The following is a 24,774-nucleotide window of genomic DNA, read 5'->3' as shown; positions in this document are numbered from 1 at the left end:
CCAGCAATCTTGATTCCAGCTTGTGTTTCTTCCAGTCCAGCATTTCTCATGATGTACTCTGCATATAAGTTAAATAAGCAGGGTGACAATATACAGCCTGGACCTACTCCTTTTCCTATTTGGAACCAGTCTGTTGTTCCATGTCCAGTTCTAACTGTTGCTTCCTGACCTGCATACAGATTTCTCAAGAGGCAGGTCAGGTGGTCTGGTATTCCCATCTCTTTCAGAATTTTCCACAGTTTCTTGTGATCCACACAGTCAAAGTCTTTGGCATAGTCAATAAAGCAGAAATAGATGTTTTTCTGGAACTCTCTTGCTTTTTCCATGATCCAGCGGATGTGGGCAATTTGATCTCTGGTTCCTCTGCCTTTTCTCAAACCAGCTTGAACATCAGGGAGTTCACGGTTCACGTATTAGTATTCCTCAAATTGATCTACAGATTCAGTCAATCTTTATCTGGCTTTTGTGGGCTTTTTTTTTTCAATAATTAATAAGCAGATCCTAAAACTCATATAGAATTTCAGAAGGCACAGAACAACCAAAATAATTTTGAAAAGAACAAAAGTTGGATGACTTACACTCCCCAATTTCAAAACTTACTACAAAGCTACAGGAAATAAGACCTATCAACATATAGGTCAATGAAACAGAATTTGGAGTCAAAAAATAAACCCATATACCTATGGTCAATTGATTTTAAAGAAGGGTGCCAATTGATGGTGAAAGAATATCTTTTCAACAAATGGTGTGACAACTGGATAGTCACCCACCAAAGAAAGAAATTAGACCTCTCCCTCACACCACATGTAAAAATTAACACAAATGGATCAAAGACCTAAACATAAGAGCTAAAATGATAAAACTCTTGGAATAAAACATAGATATGAATCTTCATGACCACGGATTAAGCAATGGTTTCTTTAATATGACATACAGAGCATAGAAACAGAAGACAAAATAGATGAACTGGAATTAAAAACTTCTATACTTCAAACAACATCACCAAGAAGTGAAAAAACAACCCACAGTATGGGCAGTAATATTTGCAAATTGATAATATTGAGTCCAAGCTCTGCAACAAGAGAAGCCACTGCAATGAGAAGCGAGAACACGGCAACTAGAAAGTGGCCCCCACTGGCCACAGCTAGAGAAAAGCCTGCCTGGCGATGAAGACCCTGCACAGCCAAAAACACAAAAATAAATTATTTTTAAAAATTGCAACTGAGGAGGAACTGCCAGAAGTAGAATCCACAGGGAGTGGATCAGGGAAATAGAGTAAAGGGAGTGGGAAGAAGAGCCTGATAAAAGTAATCTGGAGATCGCAGGAAGTGAGGTGCCAGCGTTCTTTAATACTTAACAAAAACTACAGAAGAGGATGCTCTAAAGTTGTAAAAGCAGAACAACTCTTAAATTATACCTCCTTCCTATAAGTTCGGGAAACCTAATATCATGTATGCGTAAGTAAGAGAAAAGGATTGAAGTCAAGTCTTGTACAGTTATTCAAAGAAAAATGAGCAGAATAACATCCCTATAGATAATAAAAGCATGCCAGAGAAATGCACCGATGAAAACAAAAGCCTAATAATTCAAAATGGCAAGAGGAGGGAGAGGAAATGGAATGGGGCTTACAGATGAAAGCAGATCTAGAGAAGACATTCCAAGAAAGAAAAGATAAACAGACAAAGCTAAACTGTAGTGCTTAGGAATGGTGAGAGTGCAACAAAGAAAAGTACAGAGGTGATTAGCACAAAGTCCAACCGAAGGAGGGCATGGTGCCTATTGTGGGCTTTGAGGTCAGAGTAAGTCGTCTTGCCACGGGTGTATTTAAAGGTGTTCAGTTTTTAATACATGAACTTTTCATTTCTTATGCTATATATACATGTATATATGTATATACTGTTATTTTAACAACCAAAACAATTTTTTTAAAGAATGTTCATAGCCATACTGTTCACAATTGCCCCAAACTAGAAATCTACAGAACTAAGAGCCAGTACAATCCATAATCAGAGCAACTAATTTCAGGATAACTGGGAGATACCTTCTTAGCATCACTTGAAGGAGATCATTTAAGTAACCAGCCAATATATCCAGAAAAGATGAAAACTCCAACTTGAAAAGATACGTATACACCAGTGTTCATAGCAGCACATTTATAATAGCCAGGAGGTGGAAGTCACCTAACTGTTCATTGACAAACAAATGGGTTTTAAAAAGTGTGGTGCATACATAGAATGGAATATTACTCAGCCATTACAAAGAATGAAATAATATCATTTGCAGTACCATGGATGGACCTAGAGATTATCATGGGCTTCCAAGGTGGCGCTAGTGGTGAAGAACGTACTTGCCAACGCAGGAGATATAAGAGACACAAGTCCCATCCCTGGGTCAGGAAGATCCCCTGGAGAAGGAAACAGCAACCCGGTCCAGTATTCTTGCCTGGAGAATCCCATGGACAGAGGAGCCTGGTGGGCTACAGTCCATGGGGTCACACAGAGTTGGACACGACAGAAGCAACTAAGCTACAAAGTGAAGTAAGTCAGACAATGACAAATATCATATCATGATATTTTTTGTGGAATTAAAAAAAATGATACAAATGAACTTATTACAAGACAGAAACACTCACAGACACAGAAAACAAACTTATTGGAGTCCCCTGGTGGCGCAGTAGGTAAGAATCCACCTGCCTGTGTAGGGGACACGAGTTCCATCCCTGGTCCAGGAAGATTCCACATGCTGGAAAGCAACTAGGCCCATGCTCTAGAGCCTGGTGGTGAGCCCACGCACCACAACTACTGAGCCCACATGCCCTAGAGCCCACAAGCTGCAACTACCGAGCCTGCATGCTTCAACCACCAAGCCTGCATGCTTCAACTACCGAGCCTGCATGCTTCAACCACCGAGCCTGCATGCTTCAACTACTGAGCCTGCATGCTTCAACCACCGAGCCTGCATGCTTCAACCACCGAGCCTGCATGCTTCAACTACCGAGCCTGCATGCTTCAACTACTGAAGCCCGTGCACCTAGAGTCTGTGCTCCGCAACAAGAGAAGTCACCGCAATGAGAAGCCTGCACACCACAACTAGAGAGTCGCCTCCACTCTCTACAGCCAGAGAAAGCCCATGTGCAGCAATGAAGACTCAGTGCAGCCAAAATGAATAAATAAAAGAGAAAACAAACTTATGGTTACCAAAGGGAAAGGAGTGGGAAGGGATAAATTGGTAGTTTGCAATCAATATATACACACTACTTATATAAAATAGATTAAAAAAAAAAAAAACAAGGTCCTACTGTATAGTACAACTATATTCAATATCTTATAATAACCTATCATGGGAAAGGATCTGAAAAAGAAAAGATACACACACACACACATATACACATATGTATAACAAATTACTTTGCTGTATACCTGATACTAACACATTATAAATATTCCAATTTAAAAAATTATCTAATTACCAGCCAACAGATGACAGCAGAAACACTAGGCAGGAATTCTTAAGACAGTGGTTCCCCAATACTACCAACTTGGCTCCATGAAGAAGCTTTCATTTGTCTTAAAAATATACTGTACACACGTTTGTGCACATGCACATACACGCACACAGATGATTCCAAGCTTATGTCCTCCCTGTGTTTCTTTGTTATGATCTCCTTTCATTTGTGTATTGACAATGTTAAAGAAGCATTGCTGAACTTTGCAACTACTTAGGGAAATAATGTGTTTACCTGATGAAATAAAGAGCTGACAAATGTAATCAATCTCTAAGATTTAAGTTATTTATTATTTAAATGCCAGAGTCTGAGACTTATGGTCAAGAGTTATGGTCAGACCCAACATTTTTTTTCTGAAAGAGAATGTAGGAAGCCTGAGTTCACCTTTAAGGAATAAGTAACCGAGAGTGTAATGTCATGGCTGAGACCTTGCTGGGTTTTAGGAGCAGCCTGGCCTGGTCTCTCAGCCTAGGTCCACCCCTGTCAGCAGGGTGGCCTGGATAAGTTCTATAGAATAGCCCAGACTCAGCTTCCTCATCCTGGGATGAGGGTGAAACCCACCACAGAGTCTGTTGTGAAAATTTAAAGAGATAATACAGGTTAAAGAAAATAAGATGAATGAAGAAAGACATGGTACATATACACAGTGGACTATTGTGAAAATGAAAGTGTTAGTAGCTCAGTCTTGTCCAACTCTTTGTGACTCCATGGACTGTAGCCCACCAGGCTCCTCTGTCCATGGAATTCTCCAGGCAAGAATACTGGAGTAGGTTGCCATTCCCTCCTCCAGGGGATATTACTCAGCCATAAAAAAGAATGAAACATTGCCATCTGCAGCAATGTGAATGATAGAGATTATTATACTAAGTGAAGTAAGTCAGAGAAAGACAAATATCATATTCTACTTATTTGTGGAATTTAAAAGAAAAAAAATGTTTCAAATGAACTTATTTACAAAACAGAAACAGACTCACAGACAAAGAAAACAAATTTATGGTGACCAAATGGGAAAAGGGTAGGGAGGGATGAAATGGGAGTTTGGGATTAACATATACACACCACTGTACATAGGACAACAAAGTCCTGCAGTATAGCACAGGGAACTGTATTCAACATTTTACAATAACCTATAACGACAAAGAATCTCAGAAAGAATATATACACAAAGCTGGATCACTTTGCTCTATGCCGGAAACTAATATTTTTGTTTGTTTTGTTTTGCCTTTGTAACACAACTTTGTAAATCAACTATACCTCCATTAAGAAAGAAAAGAAGGAATGGTGCTGATCAAGCCGTGCGGCTCCATTCCTGGTCCATAACAGCAGTGAAAGCGGCCGTGTGCACACGCATGTATGTGTCCATGTACCTGTGCATTCAAGTACATGTTATTGCAAATATGTCGCCTACTGCAGCAGGAGGTCTCCACAACACAATCAACCTGCAAGAAGTTTTATCTGCAGCTCCAGGGGTCCTCCAGGTGCAGTGCATTGCGTCTGAGGTAGAGTGCTTAGCCGGCCAGTCACTCCCTCATCCTGCAGGCCAGGGGAGCTACCAGCGACGCTCATTTTAGCTCACCGTCACCATTTTTGCCATTTACAAATAGTATGTGAACCTCATTTTCTCGGTATCATGTTTTTTGAATCAGCTTATTTTCCCCCCCCCTTGAATATATCAATTTTTAAAGCATTCCTTCTGGAGAGGCAGCAGTGCACAGGGGTTAAGAACACAGTCTGGAGTCAGGCTGCCCTGGTTTCAACACTGCTTCTGCCACTTCCTAACCTGATTTAACCCCCTTGTGCCTCAGTTTCCCCATCTACGTGAGGAGGGTGGGCTTCCCAGGTGGCGCTAGTGGTAGAGAACCTGCTCGTCAACACAGGAGACGTAAGAAACGTGGGTTCGATCCCTGGGTCGGGAAGATGCCCTGGAGGAGGGTATGGCAACCCACTCCAGTACTCTTTCTGGGAGAATCCCACGGGCAGAGGAGCCTGGCGGGCTGTGGTACACAGGGTCGAGAAGAGTCAGACATAACTGAAGTGACTTAGCGTGGACACAAGCATGATGAGGGTGATTATAATTCTTATCACAGAGGTTTACAATCAGGTTGTGAGAAACAAAGGGCTGTCTCTTTATAAAAAAGTGTTTGAAACAGGCCTTCCTTAGAATAAAAGCTATATGAGTGTTTGCTAAATAAATGCCTCTAATGTAAATGGAAAACCAGTACTACATTCCATAAAATCTTAAAACAAAATCTTAGAAACAAAAGAGGGTTTACTAAGTCTAGCTAGATATTTACCTGCTAAAATGCTTAGTAGACTGGCCCTGATATCTTTAAAAATAGAAAACAAACAAGAAGGAATCAGGCGAGGGAAGTCGTAAGCACCAGAGTGAAGCCTCTTCTCCACTCAACCAGAAGATCAGCAGGGCAGGTAAAACAAGAGTAACTTTCTCAGTGTACCACCACCAGAAATCATCCCCAGACACACTAGGAGTGGGCTGGGTGTGCTCTGAAAAGTTCTGGAAAGGCCATTAAGATGGGAAAGTGAGAGGTGTTCCAAGGAGCACATGTAAATGAAAAGTGACACCAGGCATAATCTGTTTATCACAAATATCCCTGTATTAAGAGTAAAATATTTTACACTGATAGGTTAGCTCTGAACTGAAGCTTCCTTGTCCAAGGTGCTGCCAGTGAGTGTGTCACTCAAGCCTCCTCTCCATCCTTCATCTAGAGGTGACTCAGCACTTCCCAGTAGGTGATTCCAGGTGACAGCCTATGGCCAGCTTGCCTTCTCTTCTCTTCTCTTTTGCAGGCAGAGTGGGCTTAATTTTCATGTATTTATTCTTTCAACCACCAGCATCACCTAAGATGGATGGCTAGAGGGGTAGCAATAGATTTGGGATCTTGGCACCTCTGAACCTCCTGTTCTGTGTGGCCCAGGTTACAAGGGCCTGTAACCTGTCAGTCTCAATGGGTCCTGATGGATGGGGTGAGCACCTTATACAGCCTCCTTCCATAAGAGGATTAAAGGTGATGTTTAGAAAGCACAGCTCCATCCCTGGAGGGAAGATGCCAAGAGATATCAACACACAGTTCTGCATAATCAGTTCAACACCAATACAACAAAAATGAGAAAGAAAGATTAAAAACTAATCCACATTTCATAGCACTGAGGGGTGTGATGAAATGGGGAATAGAATGAAAGCACGAAGCCCAGAATCACAAAATACTCTCATTTCACTCTTTTAAAACCTTAAGACTGAGGTAGGAGATGATTCCAGCCCTTAGGAGAATTCTTCCAAGGCCCTAGGAAAGAGTATCCAATTCAGAGTTTCTCTCCTTGTGGATGAGCACAGGAAGGGCTGGTGAGTTGGCCATGTTAGGCGAGTGTTTTGAATAATTAAGGGGACATTCATAGTTGAGTGATGCCCTGATAGGCCCATGTCCCAACCTGGGAAATCTCTCTTAGGGGCCTTTGATGGAGATAAGGGGGCTCCAGAGAGATGCTGGTGACCACCTCCCTTGAGGAGTCAGGCAGGATGCCCCTGGAGGCACCAAAGGGCAGCAGGGGCAAGTGGAGGGTACAAGGGTCAGCCCTCAGCCGCCTCTGTGGGCATCACCCTGAACTCCCAGTCTTTGGTTTACATAATGTGCTCACTCAACCCAGTGCAGCAACCCGTCTCCCAACCTTCCTGGGTATCCAGCTCTGGGTTAGCCCCGGTCCTGCCTTTCTCCTCCCTCTGTCCTTTCTGTGCCTCTCCCACCTGCTCCCCTTTCTCTTTGCCGTGTCCCATATCTAACTTACAATGTTTAAAGATTAACACTGGAGTGTTTTCCCACTTCTAGGTTCCATATTATCAAATTCACAAAATCAGGAATTGGGCTTTGCTGATAGGACTGAATCTTGCAAACTGAGACTTCTCAGGAAGTAGAGAATACAAGCCCTATTTGCACAATGAAATGACTACAGACATTTGGAAGCACAACTAAGACATCCAGGGGTGGTTTCTTGATAGAATCTGGGCTTTCTGCTCACCCATGATATGAAAATGGCTTCAAATATCAAGCTCATTTCTCTTCTAAGTGATATCTTTTCTCCCTCCTGGAGTTCCTAGAAGCCTTCCATAATCACCCAGCAGCCAACCTCAGTTTCTCCATGCTCTGTCAATCTGCATAATCAGAAGAGAGCACCTCATTAACCAGTGAGGAGAGTGCACTTCTAGCCAGTGACAAGAGCTATGTACTCCTTGAAAGAGGAGAGTAAAAAAGGTGGCTTAAAACTCAACATTCAAAAAACTAAGCTCATGGCATCCAGTCCAATCACTTCATGGCAAGTAGATGGGAAAACAATGGAAACAGTGGCAGATTTAATTTTCTTGGGCTCCAAAATCACTGCAGACAGTGACTTGCAGCCACAAAATCAAAAGAAAAGCTATTACAAACCTAGATAGCATGTTAAAAAGCACAGACATCACTTTACCAACAAAGGTCCATATAGTCAAAGCTATGGTTTTTCTAGCAGTCACGTACAGATGTGAGAGAGCCCTGAAGAATTGATGCTTTCGAACTGTGATGCTGAAGAAGACTCTTGAGAGAACTTTGCACAGCAAGGAGATCAAACCAGTCAATCCTGAAGGAAATCAACCCTGAATATTCATTGGAAGGACTAATGCTGAAGCTGAAGCTCCAATACTTTGGCCACCTGATGTGAAGAGTGGATTCTATAAAAGATCCTGATGCTGGTGTTGACTAAAAAAAGATGTACAATTGAGAGTTGCAAGTTAAGTTTTACTGGGGGCACAATAAGGACTGCAGCCTGGGAGGCAGCATCTCAGATAGCTCTGAGAGACTGCTCCAAAGCGGCAGTGGGGGAAAGTAAATATATAAGGTTTCAGTGAAGGGGGAGTTCAATACCATGAAGCACTTGATTTACAAAAGGTTTTTGTAAGTCATGAGGATCTGATGTCACCAAGAAAGGATTTAGTGCCTCTCTAGATATGAGGAGATGCAAGGATAGATATCATAAAATCTGTTCCTAAAACACATCCAACTATCTAAAGACCTGTCCCACCAGATGCCCTGGAGCACAGAGAGCCTCACTCCACCCTGAACTCCCTCAGGGGGTGTTGAAGGTCAACAGCTGTAGCAGCGTGGGGTTCAGTCTCTGTAGAGGCAGAAGGCAAAGGCCTTTGTTGTTCAGTCACTGGCGATGCTCTTGGTAAGTGCCAATGTAGTTGATGCTGGGAAAGATTGAGGGCAGGAGGAGAAGGGGACAACAGAGGATGAGATGGGTGGATGGCATCACTGAATCAATGGACATGAGTTTGAGCAAGCTCCGGGAGATGGTAAAGGACAGGGAAGCCTGGCGTGCTGCAGCCCATGGGGTCACAAAGAGTGGTACATGACTGAGCAACTCAACACCAGCAACCCCTTGCCGTGCCACACCACAAACAAGCACTAGACAGACCGCTGACATTCAATCCTAATGACACCTCATTTGGTAGGCACCATTAGCCTAATGCTACAGATGAGGAAAACGGGGCTCAAAGTAAGTTTCCCAGAGTCATGTGGACCCCAGGGCCTCTGCTCTTAACTATTATGTTACTGTATCTTATAGAATCCCCAAAGAGGCCTCAGTGGGTCTCTGGATTTGTATACTGTTGATTTAGGTATATTCTGTCAAATTATCTCCACCGCAAAATACTGCTCCAGGTTTCCTCAGGCTTTTACCTGAGAAAATATATTTATATGGAAATACTGATAGACAGCAGCCCACATTCATTCTGATTACTATGCATTTACTTTTGCAGCCTAGCGGCTAAAATAGCTTTCATGTTTGGAACTTAAAAATATATACATGGAGAAAATGTACTGTACAACACAGGGAATATAGCCAATGCTTTGTAATAACTGTAAATGGAAAGTAACCTATGAAATTATTTAAAATTTTTAATTAAATTTTTAAAAACGTATACATGGATAAAAATATAAATAAATAAATACACATGAGTATAGCCAACAGAATCTTATAGTTGTCAATTTTCTAAAAGATTTAACCCAGAATTTCACATGAATGAATTTAGAATTAACTATTTATAGATGGTACATGATAGTGGCTGTAGAGATCTCCAGCCAGTTAATTAGCTTTGGTTTTTTCGTCTGTGAATAGGCGATTTAAAATCATTGTCCCAGGATTGTAGAGAAGATCAGACAAGGGCATTCATATCCAAAACACCCAACACAGCTTTCACTCAACATTAGTACTGTTGCAATTTCCTTATTAGGATTCTTTAAATAAGATATACACATTTGTTTGCATATTCTTACTAAATTCTTAAAAATCAACAGTCAAATCCAATTCTCCTATAATAAAACCATCTACTGTACATAAAATCATTTGAAAAGAATGACACAATAACTATCAACTGACATTTTATTTAACATGATAGAGTGCCATAGTCTCGGTACAAAGTGACCTTAACTGCTTAGAAATTCCTTCCTTATTTTTACTGCAACAAATCATATGATGAAGGAAGACCTTCATCAGGGTCATGCAACTCAGAATGGCTTCTTTGGGGATACGTGCAGGCACCTTTGGGGACTTGGGAGGAAAGTCTTAGTAATTTTTTTTCAAGAGACTATGTTTTTATTTATTTGTTTATTTTTCAAAGGACTGTCCTATATAAGGGATTTAAAACAGTTGTTTTTGGCTGTGCTGGGTCTTCCCTCCTGGACATGGGCTTCCTCTAGTTGTGGTAAGTAAGGACTGCTCTCCATTTTTGTTTGGCTGTGCTGGGTCTTCCCTCCTGGACGTGGGCTTCCTCTAGTTGAGGGAAGCAGGGACTCCTCTCCAGTTGTGGTGCCTGTGCTTCTCACGGCGGTGGCTTCTCATTGCAGAACATAGGCTCTAGGACGCAGGCTCAGTAGTTTCAGTGCACAGGCCTAACTGCCCTGGAGCAGGTGGAACCTTCCAGGACCAGGAACTGAACCCATGTCCCCTGCAATGGCAGGTGGATTCTAAACCACGGGAGCACCAGGGACGTCATTAGCAGTTGGCTTTTCCCCGACAGGATGTGCCCTGTCTCCCCTTTATGTGTCAGTCCTCAATAGTAGGAGCCCTATTTTTTCTGTCTTTTGTCTCCCACCTCCCCAACTTAAATCAACAGATAATTTAAACAAGTAATGCATGTCCAACACTGTGTCAGATCGTGGGGAGAACATAGAAAAGCAGCAGAAATTGAGGTCCTAGCTGAGAGGCACAGATAATCTCAACAGGCAATTTAGGCACTGGCTGAGCTAACCAGATATTATTGCTGGTATCTAAATTTCTTAATGTAAGTTCCAGAAAGCCAAGTAACTTTTAGAAAATTATATGATGCAATAGGGAAAGCAAATCCATCCATTCATGTATAAATAAATAGAACTATACCTTTATTAAGTCCTGATATGTGCCATGCAAGGGAACCCCAACAGTGAATTAGACTTGATCCTCAAACTTGGGAAGAGCCCTGTCTTGTGAGGAAGATGAACATATAAAAAAGCAAGACCATGGTGTGTTGTTATAAGCTCTATAAAAACTGGCCAGGACCTGGAGAGGACCCAAAGGAGAGCACAATCTAGGCTACTGGCCATGAGGTGGTGGGAGGGGTGGGTCAGACAAGACCTCAGAGATTTGGCTTTGGCAGTGTCTCCCAAGGTGAATGCCTGCCTGGTGGAGGAGGGGTGGAGCATTCCAGAGAAGCCACGGCAGCATGGCACGTGCAGAGAAACAGATGCTGGGGACAAAGGAGGGCTGTAGGCGAGAGGAAGGCCATGCCCGCTCACATAGCAAGAGAAAGGTTGGAGATATGCCTCGAGATTAAACCAAAAAGTCCCCAGCACCACACTAGAGCGTGTACTTCATGCTGAATGAAACAGGAGCCCATCATCAGCTGGTTTTAAGCAGACAGGAACATAGTCAGACTTGAATTTTTTTAAATTACTTTTAATTGGAAGACAATTGCTTTACAATGTTGTATTAGTTTCTACTGACAAATTAGCTATATGTATACATATATCCCCTCCCTCAGGGGCTTCCCTGGTAGCTCAGCAGTAAAGAATCTGCCTGCAGTGCAGGAGATGTAGGAGACAAGAGTTCAATCCCTGAGTCAGGAAGATCCCCTGGAGGAGGGCATGGCAACCCATTCCAGTATTCTTGCCTGGGAAATCCCATAGACAGAGGGGCCTGGAGGGCTATAGTCCATGGGGTTGCAAAGAGTCGGACAGGACTTAGCTACTAAACAACAAATCCCCTCCCCCTTGAGCATCCCTCCCACACCCACCTCCACTCCACCTCTCTAGGTCATCACAGTGCATGGGGCTGGGCTCCCTGAGCTATACAGCAGCTTCCCACTAGCTATTTTACACATGGTAGTGTATATATAACAATGCTACTCTCTCAATTCCTCCTTCCCTCTCCTTACCCCCACCATATCTACAAGTCTGTTCGTTTTATCTGCACTCTATTTCTGCCCTGAAAATAGATTCATCTGTATCATTTTTCTACATTCCATATATAGGCATTAATATATGATATTTGTTTTTCTCTTTCTGACTTACATTTTTAAGAGATTATTCTGGCAATACGCATGACAGATGGACACACTGGATGAGAGTCTGCAGGAGAGTCTCCTGCAGACAGAATGGTGTCTCAATGATCAAGATGAAAAATAATGAAGGCCCAAAGCAAGGCAGTAGAAGTGGAAAGAGAAAGGGAAGGCAGTCTTATAAGATGTCAATTCCCAAAATTTTGAGCTGTCTCATCTTGAGGAGGTATCAGAAAGCAGTGAAAGGCAAAGAAGGATATCATTTGCTCCAGTTACAATTAGCAAATATTCTGCAGTGTAGCTGGTGATTCTAAGGATCCTCCCTCTTAACCTTAGAGTCCCTCCTGCCTTCCATACAAAGACACTGGGATAGCTGGTCCTGAGCAGACTCTAAACCCTAGCTCCATCACTTTCTAGCAGGGTAAACAAGTGCATAAATCTATTAATATTAGTAGCTGCACTCAGTAAATGCTAGCTGCTCTTGGACCTGGCTGGGTCTCTCTTCTGATGGCTTAGCTTGTCCTGCAGAGGTTGCTAACTCTTTTTGTGGAAAAAATACTCAGACTTAGCATTTTAAAAATATGACTTGTCATTCGTGGAAGGTCTATATGAAGGGAGCAACCACCAGGCAGAAGCCAGGCAATTAGCCCACCCCGGTCCTTATCATGTCAGTATCACAGATTCCCCCTATACACACAGTGCCAATCAAGATCCACCCTCCCTGCCACCCCTGCTGTGACAGCCTTGTGCCCACAAGTGCACAGACATCAGAAGGTATTTGAAAGGATGGCTAATCACATATCCACCTAAAAACAAGGGGGATCTCGGTTTTTGTTCAGAAGAACCTGAGGAGTGTGACCTTGAAGACATGGAAAGAGGACGTGATGTCTGTTCCAAGATATTAAGGGTCATTTTGGACTACTTGAGTTTTTAACTAAATATGTGATATGACATTCTGGTGGTTATGGAGGAAACTGATTTCCTTAAAAGCTTTTTGAGGTAACAATAAACCTCTCTTCACTCCTGAAGAAGGACATTAGATTGGACAAAATTTGGTGTGTTTTTTTCCTTAATAAAACAGAATTGCTCTCACTTAAATTTCAATTTCTTATAATAATAGAGCTGTTCTTCAGTTAGGTAAGCTGGGAGGATGATTTGTACCATATAAATACTTCCCTTAAATATTCAAAAATTAGGATCCCAAATTCATTGACAGAAATCACAACAGTGGCTTTTAATGGTGGAAAAGAGGGGAGGGACCTGAAAAAGGGCATGAAGGAAATATCTGGGGGGATGGGCACATTCTGTAAAGATACAGATAGGGATGTAAGTTGTACATTTGTCATAACTCATGGAACTGTCCATTTAAGGTCTTTGCATTTTACTGTATGTAAATTATACTTCAATTTTTAAAAAAGAAACAGGGAAAGAAGCATGCATGCAGATTTCCAGTTAAACATGATAGACTGAACATATTCATTGTATCATCTCCTCTGGCTGCTGCTGCTAAGTCACTTCAGCCGTGTCCGACTCTGTGCGACCCCATAGATGGCAGCCCACCAGGCTCTGCTGTCCCTGGGATTCTCCAGGCAAGAGCGCTGGAGTGGGTTGCCATTGCCTTCTCCAATGCATGAAAGGGAAAAGTGGAAGTGAAGTCACTCAGTCTTGTCCAACTCTTCGCGACCCCATGGACTGCAGCCTACCAGGCTCCTCCATCCATGAGATTTTCCAGGCAAGAGTACTGGAGTGGGTTGTCATTGCCTTCTCTAGAAACTCCACTAAAATGAGGATAAATGGACAGGATAGGTATAAGCCCATAAAGACAAAGAGATTATGATAGTTCATCCCATTTTTGAAGATGAAAAGTTTATAGAGGAGTAGGAACTGCCATAGTTAAGATGCCAGAGTAAAGTGCCCACAAAAAGTGATAAGAAGCTGACTTATTCACCTTTCTGCATTCTCAGAACCTCAGGCCATTCCCAGACAGGAGACTGGAGATTTATCCTCCAGACACTGGGCCCTGGAGCACCATTCAGCAGGTCCCACCCAACCACAGAACACTTTGAAGAAGTTGTTTGTAATGTCACTTCAAGCTTATAAGCTTCAAACTTCAAGCTTAATGTAAATGGACAGACATTGTGATAAATACCCCTACCACACAAGAAACTGAGAAAAGGAACCCAGAGGAAACAGAAACAATGTAAGCAACAGAATAAGACATTTCAATAAAACTACAAGCAACATAGATCATAAACTGGAATTAAGATTGCTGGGAGAAAGATCAATAATCTCTGATATTCAGATGACACCACCCTTATGGCAGAAAGGGAAGAGAAACTAAAGAGCCTCTTGATGAAGGTGAAAGAAGAGAGTGAAAAAGCTGGCTTAAAACTCAACATTCATATTCAAATATCATATTCTAATTCATATATATGGAATGTAGAAAAATGGTACTGAAGAATCTATTTATAGGGCAGCAATGGAGAAGCAGACATAGAGAATAGACTTATGGACGTGGGGAGAGGGGAGGAGAGGGTGTGATGTATGGAAGGAGTAACACAGAACTTTGCATTACAGCCAATGAGAATTTGCTGTATGACTCAGGAAACTCAAACAAGGGCTCTGTATCAACCTAGGCAGGTAAGATGGGGAGGGAGATGGGAGGGAAGTTCAAAAGGGAGAGAGATATATATACAGCTATGGCTGATTCATGTTGAGGTTTGACAGAAAACAACAAAATTCTGTAAGGCAATTATCCTTCAATTTAAAAATAATTTTTTAAAAAATTCAATGAAAATAAAGCAATGTCAATTAAAAAAAAAAACCCTCAACATTCAAAAAATGAAGATCATGGCATCGGGTCCCATCACTTCATGGCAAATAGATGGAGAAACAATTAAAACAGTGACAGACTTTATTTTCTTGGGCTCCAAAATCACTGCAGATGGTGAAAACAGTCATGAAATTCAAAGACGCCTGCTCCTTGGAAGAAAAGCTATGACAAACCTAGACAGCATATTAAAAAGTAGAGACATTACTTTGCAAACAAAGGCCTATATAGTCAAAGCTATGGCTTTTCCAGTAGTCATGTATGGATGTTTGAGTTGGATCATAAAGAAGGCTGAGCACTGAAGAATTGATGCTTTTGGACAACAAGATCAAACCAGTCAATCCTAAAGGAAATCAACCCTGAATATTCGTTGGAAGGACTGATGCTGAAGCTGAAGCTCCAATAATTTGGCCATCTGATGTGAAGAACTGACTCATTAGAAAAGACCCTGATGCTGGTAAAGATTGAAGGTGGGAGGAGAAGGGGGTGACAGAGGATGAGATGGTTGGATGGCATCACCAATTCAATGGATATGAGTTAGAGCAAGCTCCGGGAGATGGTGAAGGACAGAGAAGCCTGGCATGCTGCAGTCCAGGGGGTCACAAAGAGTCATACATTACTGAGCCACTGAACAACAAAAAAATAAGGCACTAGTCCTCTCAGCAGCTTCCTATAAACTAAAAGCAGATGGCACCTCAAAATTCTAAGCATCAGTGTGTCAGTCTAGACTTTAATACCTACCAGTGTCTGAAGGAAAAATAAAACAGCCATTTTCAAACATGTCAAAACACAGACCTTCTATGTGCCCATTTTTTTAAGAAAGTGAAAGTGAAATTTGCTCAGCCATGTCTGACTCTGTGACCCCATGGACTATACACTCCATGGAATTCTCCAAGTCAGAATACTGGAGTGGGTAGCCGTTCCCTTCTCCAGGGGATCTTCCCAACCCAGGGATCCAACCTAGGTCTCCCACATTGTAGGCAGATTCTTTGCCAGCTGAGCCACCAGGGAAGCCCAAAATACTGGAATGGATAGCCAATCCCTTCTCCAGTGGATCTTCCTGACTCAGAAATCGAACCGGGGTCTCCTGCATTGCAGGTAGATTCTTTACCAGCTGAGCTACCAGGCAACCCATTTTGGGGAAGCTACTATTAGGTTGGTGCAAAAGTAACTGAGGTTTCAGATCCTGAATTTTAAATTATTATAACTAGGCTTAAACACATGCTCATTAATCAAAATAGGAATCTTTACAATCAACACATTTTGCCAACAAGAAATAAGTTTGTTTATTCCTGTAGCATAAGAGTCCATGCTTCAAGATTCAACAAACTCTTGGAAAGCATTTTCTGTGTTCTGCCAGTTTTGGAAGCGTTTTCCCTGCAAAAATTGTTGAGATGCTTGAAGAAGTGGTACTCAGTTGATGAGAGGTTAGGTGAATATGGCAGATGAGACAAAACTTTGTAGCCCAATTTGTTCAACTTTTGAAGTGCTGGTTGTGTGCTGTGTGGGCAGGTGTTGTCATGGAGAATTGGGCCCTTTCTGTGGACTAATGTTGTCTGCAGCATTGCAGTTTTCAGTTTTCACCTCATTGATTTCTGAGCTTTCTTCTCAGATGTCATGGTTTTGCCGGGGTTCAGAATGCTGTAGTGGATCAGACTAGCAGCAGACCACCAGTGACCATGACCCTTTTTTGATACAAATTTGACCATCGCTGGTTGTCGTATAAAATTCACTTCTGTCATATGTCACAATCCAGTCAAGAAATGGTTCATTGTTGTATAGAACAACAGAAGACAACACTTCAAAACAACAATTTTTTTAAATTGCAGTCACCTCATGAGGCACCCACTTATCAAGCCTTTTTACCTCTCCTATTTGCTTCAAATGCCAAACGACTGTAGAATGGTCAACATTGAGTTCTTGGGCAACTTTTCATGTAGTTGCAAGAGGATCAGCTTTGATGATCCTCTCAGCTGGTCACTGTCAACTTCCAGTGGTCAGCCACTACACTCCCCATCTTCAAGGGTCTCATCTCCTTTGCAAAACTTCTTGAATCACCACTGCACTATATGTTTGTTAGCAGTTCCTGGGCCACATGTGTTGTTGATGTTGCGAGTTGTCTCTGCTGCTTTATGACCCATTTTGAACTCAAATAAGAAAACTGCTCAAATTTTCTTTTTATCTAACATCATTTCCATACTCTAAAATAAACATAAATAGCAAGTAATAAGTTGTTAGCAAAAAACATAAAGCAAAAAATGAGCACTGAAATGATGTATAACATAATCACATTTATTTAAGAATGTATTCCAATATCAAAATGCAAAGTTCAACAAGGCAAAACTGCAACCACTTTTGCACCAACCTAATAGAAGCTGTGATACAGCACAAGAAGTGAGACAAAAAACGATAAAGCATTCAGGAACCAAGAAGACAGGAAAATAAGGAAGGGAGCCCCAGATGATGGCAATGGGAAGCCCCCTGTAATATTTTTACAGCAGACCCAAGGAGCACACCATCTGGTCACAGCAGGACAGAGGACTCAGGATTCAGCAAGCCAAGGAGAAGAGGTTATCTGATATGCTTCAGCAGTTGGGAAAAAACTAACAAAAACCTAGACCACTCTGATGGGGAAATGCTATACATGTGAAGGGGGAAAGCATTTACAAATTCCCAAGAAAAGGCATAATCGTGGTATACAATCATGAAAATAAAGGATAGAAATGTGAAAGGAGCATAAAAGAGTTAAATCCTCATCTATTTATTTTTTTTAATTAATTAATTAATTTATTTTTTATTTTACTTTACAATTCTGTATTGGTTTTGCCATACATTGACATGAATCCACCACAGGTGTACATGCACTCCCAAACATGAACCCCCCTCCCACCCCCCTCCCCACAACATCTCTCTGGGTCATCCCCGTGTACCAGCCCCAAGCGTGCCGTATCCTGCATCGGACATAGACTGGCAATTCGATTCTTACATGATAATATACATGTTTCAATGCCATTCTCCCAAATCATCTCACCCTCTCCCTCTCCCTCTGAGTCAATTCCCTTCTACAGTAGAAACTCAATAGATTGTTCCCCAAATGGGCAGATCAAGGAAAGGAACAGGAGCAGATAAGATGAAACATGGAGAAAAATAGCAGAAGGAACTAATCAAGAGTTTAAAGTAGTTGCTTTGGGGACTTGAGACCAGAGAGAGGAGATGGAAGCCAGTATAAGCCATTAGTACTGTAGGACATTATTTGTTTTAACTTGGTAAGACTAAAGATATATTTTTTAATTCTTCCAAAAAAAAAAAAAAGACAGGTGTTTCTTTTGAAAATTTGGCAGGAGGATTTAATTCTGTTCTCCATTTTTATCAAATTATCATTTTGGTTGGTAACCAAGAGGTTACATTGCTCCTCCTTCAACATTAGAGTATACAAAACTTGTATACTGTGTTCAGTTCAGTTCAGTTCAGTTCAGTTCAGTTCGGTCGCTGAGTTGTGTCCAATTCTTTGCAACCTCATGGACTGCAGTATGCCAGGACTCCCTGTCCATCACCAACTTCCAGAGCATAGTCAAACTCGTGTCCATTGAGTCGGTGATGTCATCCAACCATCTCATCCTCTGTCATCCCCTTCTCCTCCTGCTTTCAATCTTTCCTAGCATCAGAGTCTTTTCAAATGAGTCAGTTCTTCACATCACGAGGCCAAAGTATTGGAGCTTCAGCTTCAGCACTGGTCCTTCCAATAAATATTCAGGACTCATTTCCTTTAGGATGGACTGGTTGACTCTCCTTGCTGTCCAAGGGACTCGCATGAGTCTTCTCCAATATCACAGTGCAAAAGCATCAATTCTCCAGTGCTCAGCTTGCCTTATAGTCCAACTCTCACATCCATACCTCACTACTGGAAAACCATAGCTTTGACTAGATGGACCTTTGTTGGCAAAGTAATGTCTCTACTTTTTAATATGCTGTCTAGGTTGGTCATAACTTTCCTTCCAAGGAGCAAGCGTCTTCTAATTTCAGGACTGCAGTCACCATCTGCACTATTTTTGGAGCCCCCGAAAAAAGTCTGTCACTGTTTCCATTGTTTCCCCATCTATTTGCCATGAAATGATGGGACCAGATGCCATGTTCTTTTAGTTTTCTGAATGTTGAGCTCTAAGCCAACTTTTTCACTCTCCTCTTTCATCAAGAGGCTCTTTAGTTCTTCACTTTTTGACATAAGTGTGGTGTCATCTGCATATCTGAGGTTATTGATATTTCTCCTGGCAATCTTGATTCCAGCTTGTGCTTCATCCAGTCCAGCATTTCTCATGATGTACTCTGCGTATAAGTTAAATAAGCAGGGTGACAATATACAGCCTTGACATACTCCTTTCCTGATTTGGAACCAGTCTGTTGTTCCATGTCCAGTTCTAACTGTTGCTTCTTGACCTGAATACAGATCTCTCAGGATGCAGGTCAGGTGATCTGGTATTTCCAACTCTTCAAGAATTTTCCAGTTTGTTGTGATCCACACAATCAAGGCTTTAGCATAGTCAATAAATCAGAAGGAGGTGTTTTTCTGGAACTCTTTGCTTTACAAGGATCCAACGGATGTTGGCAATTTGATCTCTGGTTCCTCTGCCTTTTCTAAATCTAGCTTGAACATCTGGAAGTTCACAGTTCACATATTGTTGAAGCCTGGCTTGGAGAATTTTGAGCATTACTTTGCCAGTGTGTGAAATGAGTGCAATTGTGTGGTAGTCGGGGTGGTGAACAGGGGCTGCATGGCACAGGGGCAGCAAGCAGCATAGAGGAGATACCCCATGTCCAAGGTCAGGAGTGGCAGCTGTGAGGAGATACCCCATGTCCAATGTACGGGAAACCCAAATAGATGGTAGGTAGGCCCTGAGAGAGGGCATCAGAGGGCAAACAGACTGAAACTCCGATCACAGAAAATTAGCCAATCTGATCACATGGACCACAGCCTTGTTTAACTCAATGAAACCAGGCCATGCTGTGTGGGGCCACCCAAGATGGACGGGTCATGGTGGAGAGGTCTGACAGAATGTGGTCCACTAGAGAAGGGAATGGCAAACCACTTCAGTATTCTTGCCTTGAGAACCCCATGAACAGTATGAAAAGGCAAAAAGATAGGACAGTGAAAGATGAACTCCCCAAGTCGGTAGGTGCCCAACATGCTACTGGAGATCAGTGGAGAAATAAATTCAGAAAGAATGACAAGATGGAGCCAAAGCAAAAAACAACACCCAGTTGTGGGTGTGACTGGTGATAGAAGCAAGGTCCGATGCTGTAAAGATCAGTATTGCATAGGAACCTGGAATGTTAGGTCCATGAATCAAGGCAAATTGGAAGTGGTCAAACAGGAGATGGCAAGAGTGAACATCGACATTCTAGAAATCAGTGAACTAAAATGGACTGCAATGGGTGAATTTACCTCAAATGACCATTATATCTATAACTGTGGGCAGGAATCCCTTAGAAAAAAATGGTGTAGCCATCATAGTCAACAAAAGAGTCCAAAATGCAGTACTTGGATGCAGTCTCAAAAATGACAAAATGATCTCTGTACATTTCCAAGGAAAACCACTCAATATCACAGTAATCCAATCTATGCCCTGCCCAGTAACGCTGAAGAAGCTGAAGTTGAATGGTTCTAGGAAGACCCACAATACCTTTTAGAACTAACACCCCCAAAAGATGTCCGTTTCATTATAGGGGACTGGAATGTAAAAGTAGGAAGTCAGGAAACATCTGGAGTAACAGGCAAATTTGGCCTTGGAGTACAGAATGAAGCAGGGCAAAGGCTAATAGAGTTTTGTCAAGAGAACGCACTGGTCATAGCAAATACCTTCTTCCAACAGCACAAGAGAAGACTACACGTGGATATCACCAGATGGCCAACACTGAAATCAGAATGATTATATTCTTTGCAGCCAAGGATGGAGAAGTTCTATACAGTCAGCAAAAACAAGACCGGGAGCTGACTGTGGCTCAGATCATGAACTCCTTATTACCAAATTCAGACTTAAATTGAAGAAAGTAGGGAAAACCACTAGACCATTCAGGTATGACCTAAATCAAATCCCTTATGATTATACAGTGGAAGTGAGAAATAGATTTAAGGTTCAGTTCAGTCACTCAGTCATGTCTGACTCTTTGCGACCCCATGAATCGCAGCACGCCAGGCCTCCCTGTCCATCACCATCTCCTGGAGTTCACTCAGACTCACATCCATTGAGTGCGTGATGCCATCTAGCCATCTCATCCTTGGTCGTCCCCTTCTCCTCCTGCCCCCAATCCCTCCCAGCATCAGTCTTTTCCAATGAGTCAACTCTTCGCATGAGGTGGCCAAAGTACTGGAGCTTCAGCTTTAGCATCATTCCTTCCAAAGAAATCCCAGGGCTGATCTCCTTCAGAATGGACTGGTTGGATCTCCTTGCAGTCTAAGGGACTCTCAAGAGTCTTCTCCAACACCACAGTTCAAACGCATCAATTCTTCGGCACTCAGCCTTCTTCACAGTCCAACTCTCATATCCATACATGACCACGGGAAAAACCATAGCCTTGACTAGATGGACCTTAGTCGGCAAAGTAATGTCTCTGCTTGTGAATATACTATCTAGGTTGGTCATAACTTTCCTTCCAAGGAGTAAGCGTCTTTTAATTTCATGGCTGCAGTCACCATCTGCAGTGATTTTGGAGCCCCGAAAAATAAAATCTGATACTGTTTCATCCGCTGGGTCATGGAAAAAGCAAGAGAGTTCCAGAAAAACATCTACTTTTGCTTTATTGACTATGCCAAAGCCTTTGACTGTGTGGATCACAAGAAACTGTGGAAAATTCTGAAAGAGATGGGAATACCAGACCACCTGACCTGCCTCTTGAGAAATCTGTATGCAGGTCAGGAAGCAACTGGACATGGAACAACAGACTGGTTCCAATTAGGAAAAGGAGTACGTCAAGGCTGTATTTTGTCACCCTGTTTATTGAACTTATATGCAGAGTACATAATGAGAAATGCTGGGCTGGAAGAAACACTATCTGGAATCAAGATTGCTGGGAGAAATATCAATAACCTCAGATATGCAGATGATACCACACTTATGGCAGAAAGTGAAGAGGAACTAAAAAGCCTCTTGAAGAAAGTGAAAGAGGAGAGTGAAAAAGTTGGCTTAAAGCTCAACATTCAGAAAACAAAGATCATGGCATCTGGTCCCCTCACTTCATGGCAAATAGATGGGGAAACAGTGGGAACAGTGGCTGGCATTATTTTGGGGGACTCCAAAATCACTGCCGATGGTGACTGCAGCCATGAAATTAAAAGATGCTTACTCCTTGGGAGGAAAGTTATGACCAACCTAGACAGCAGAGACATTACTTTGCCAACAAAGGTCCGTCTAGTCATGGCTATGGTTTTTCCAGTAGTCATGTATGGATGTGAGAGTTGGACTATAAGGAAAGCTGAGCACTGAAGAATTGATACTTTTGCACTGTGATGTTGGAGAAGCCTCTTGAGAGTCCCTTGGACTGCAAGGAGATCCAAACAGTCCAACCGAAGGGAGATCATTCCTGGGTGTTCATTGGAAGGACTGATGTTGAAGCTGAAACTCCATTACTTTGGCCACCTGATGCAAAGATCTGACTCATCTGAAAAGACCCTGATGCTGGGAAAGATTGAAGGCAGGAGGAGAAGGGGACAATGGAGGATAAGATGGTTGGATGGCATCACCAACTCAATGGACATTAGTTTGCGTAGGATCCAGGAGTTGGTGATGGACAGGGAGGCCTGGCATGCTGCATTTCATGGGATCACAAGAGTTGGACACGACTGGGCGACTTAAGTGAACTGAACTGAACTTGAACATTCTTTGGCATTGCCTTTCTTAGGGATTGGAATGAAACTGACCTTTTCCCATCCTTTGGCCACTGCTGAGTTTTCCAAATTTGCTCATATTGAGTGCAGCACTTTCACTGCATCATCTTTTAGGATTTGAAGTAGCTCAAATGGAACTCCATCCACCTCCACTAGCTTTTTTTGTAGTGATGCTTCCTAAGGGCCACTTTACTCCACATTCCAGATTGTCTGGCTCTAGGTGAGTGATCACTGAGAGTAATCACCATCATAGTCATCACTATTGTGATTATCTGAGTCATGAAGATCTTTTTTGTATAGTTCTTCTGTGTATTCTTGCCACCTTTTCTTAATATCTTCTGCTCTGTTCAGTTCATTTCAATCGCTCAGTTGTGTCCAACTCTTTGCGACCCCATGAAACGCAGCACACCAGGCCTCCCTGTCCATCAACAACTCCCGGAGTTCACTCAGACTCACATCCATCAAATCAGTGATGCCATCCAGCCATCTCATCCTCGGTCGTCCCCTTCTCCTCTTGCCCACAATCCCTCCCAGCATCAGAGTCTTTTCCAATGAGTCAACTCTTCGCATGAGGTGGCCAAAATACTGGAGTATCAGCTTTAGCATCATTCCTTCCAAAGAAATCCCAGAGCTGATCTCCTTCAGAATGGACTGGTTGGATCTCCTTGCAATCCAAGGGACTCTCAAGAGTCTTCTCCAACACCACAGTTCAAATGCACCAATTCTTCGGCACTCAGCCTTCTTCACAGTCCAACTCTCACATCCATACATGACCACAGGAAAAACCATAGCCTAGACTAGATGGACCTTAGTCAGCAAAGTAATGTCTCTGCTTTTGAATATGCTATCTAGGTGGTCATAACTTTTCTTCCAAGGAGTAAGTGTCTTTTAATTTCATGGCTGTAGTCAGTCACCATCTGCAGTGATTTTGGAGCCCCAAAAAATAAAGTCTGACACTGTGTCCACTGTTTCCCCATCTATTTCCCATGAAGAGATGGGAACAGATGCCATGATCTTCGTTTTCTGAATGTTGAGCTTTAAGCCAACTTTTTCACTCTCCACTTTCACTTTCATCAAGAGGCTTTTTAGTTCCTCTTCACTTTCTGCCATAAGGGTGGTGTCATCTGCATATCTGAGGTTATTGAGATTTCTCCCAGCAATCTTGATTCCAGCTTGTGCTTCTTCCAGCCCAGCGTTTCTCATGATGTATTCTGCATATAAGTTAAATAAGCAGGGTGATAATATATAGCCTTGACGTACTCCTTTTCCTATTTGGAACCAGTCTGTTGTTCAATGTCCAGTTCTAACTGTTGCTTCCTGACCTGCATATAGGTTTATCAAGAGGCAGGTCAGGTGGTCTGGTATTCCCATCTCTTTCAGAATTTTCCACAGTTTATTGTGATCCACACAGTCAACGGCTTTCTATCCTTTATCTTGCCCATTTTTGCATGAAATGTTCCCTTGATATCTCTAATTTTCTTGAAGACATCTCTAGTCTTTCCCATTCTATTGTTTTCCTGTATTTCTTTACACTGATCACTGAGGAAGGCTTTGTTATCTCTCCTTGCTCTTCTTTGGAACTCTGCATCAAATGCGTTTATCTTTCCTTTTCTCCTTTGCCTTTCACTTCTCTTCTTTTTACAGCTATTTGTAAGTCCTCCTCAGACAACCATTTTGCCTTTTTTCATTTCTTTTTCTTGAGGATGATCTTGATCACCACCTCCTGTACAATGTCACGAACCTCCGTCCATAGTTCTTCAAGCACTCTGTATATCAGGATCTAATCCCTTGTATATATTTGTCACTTCCACTGTATAATCCTAAGGCGTTTGATTTAGGTCATACCTGAATGATCTAGCGGTTTTCCCTACTTTCTTCAATTTAAGTCTGAATTTGGCACTAAGGAGTTCACGGTATAGTGTGTATGAATTTGCAATTATGATGTATGTGTAAAAGAAATTTCATATTTTTTATTTCCT

Source organism: Oryx dammah, unplaced genomic scaffold (assembly GCF_014754425.2).
Source record: "Oryx dammah isolate SB20612 unplaced genomic scaffold, SCBI_Odam_1.1 HiC_scaffold_27, whole genome shotgun sequence".
In the NCBI taxonomy this organism is placed as follows: domain Eukaryota; kingdom Metazoa; phylum Chordata; class Mammalia; order Artiodactyla; family Bovidae; genus Oryx; species Oryx dammah.
This window is presented reverse-complemented; position numbering follows the sequence as displayed.